Source organism: Schistosoma mansoni, chromosome W (assembly GCF_000237925.1).
Source record: "Schistosoma mansoni strain Puerto Rico chromosome W, complete genome".
Classification (NCBI taxonomy): domain Eukaryota; kingdom Metazoa; phylum Platyhelminthes; class Trematoda; order Strigeidida; family Schistosomatidae; genus Schistosoma; species Schistosoma mansoni.
Window position 1 is genome coordinate 52,438,834 of NC_031502.1, and position 1,147 is coordinate 52,439,980.

The window sequence follows — 1,147 nt, forward strand, 5'->3', positions numbered from 1 at the left end:
TGTTTTCCTATTACATACTTTTGACAAATTTGAGAAGTCACATTTGTTAGATTCCTTATTTCTGAAAGAAATGTCGTATTATAGTGATGAAAACGTATAAGATATTGGTAAAGCAAAGTTATAATTATGCATCTTTTTTTTTCTAGATTAATTGATATTAACGATTTATTCAAATCAGAAATCGATTAATGAAGATGGATATTATAAGTAAAAATGGGTAGTGGTAAGTAGTGAAATAAAGGACTCGCGTTTCGTCCTATTTTGGACTCGTCACCTGGATTTACCTGCATCTCAGAGTTGATGTTCACTCTGAGATTCGAACCCAGTACCTTTCGCTTCAAACGCCATCACGTTATCCACTCAGCTACTTAGTCCTGATAGCCACATGCTTGTGCGATGGGGTGAAGTTTAAATTCACTTAGTATTGTTTGTTTGAATCTTCCCATTGATGTTTAGGACAGCAGTTGATCAGTATCTTATTAGCATATGTGCATACTGTGCGTATTGCATCGATATTGCCCTAATTCTCAAGCATGCATCCAGCTGATGAGTCCACTGGTGGCCACCATCCATCCTTGCAGTCTTAAAAGTGATTGAGAAGACTCAATTAAACAATATCAGGTGGAAATGGATAATGTTTCAAAAATCAAAGTTAACCAACTTCTTTATCTGTTGTCTTTTATTGGCATAAAAGATCAGTCAAAGTTTACCGAAATACAAAAAAACTGGTAGAAAGAATTATATTTTGGTTAAAAAAACTTATGTTTATTCTTGTCGACTTGTAATTAATTCTTTCACTTATTTAAGATAATCAAGTGACATTCGTCATTATCATTAAATATCTTATGAGTATACTGTTATACAATAACATGTTATATAATAGTATTTATTACCAATAATACATAATCATTTATCTTTAAATGATGTTATTGTTTCATTCTTATTTAAGGTCTTCAGTTATCAACATGAATGTCAAATATACCAAATTACCTCTTGACATATTAAAGAAATTTTTACACATGGTTAGCGTCTTTTTAGGGAGTTAGTTTTCTATGGGAAGGGGTCAATAACATCATGCCCAACCCTCCTCCTTTATCCTTAAATTCCATTTGGAAGACAACGGTAATTTCACTGTTTAACTAATTAA

General features: G+C 32.0%; 1 non-coding gene across 1 annotated transcript; it reads right to left on the minus strand.

The window, feature by feature from the left end:
• Positions 1–301: 301 nt before the first annotated feature.
• On the minus strand, positions 302–373 carry Smp_tRNA_00985_Pseudo_TTG.1.1. The gene has a single exon. It is a non-coding gene (tRNA).
• Positions 374–1,147: the final 774 nt, after the last annotated feature.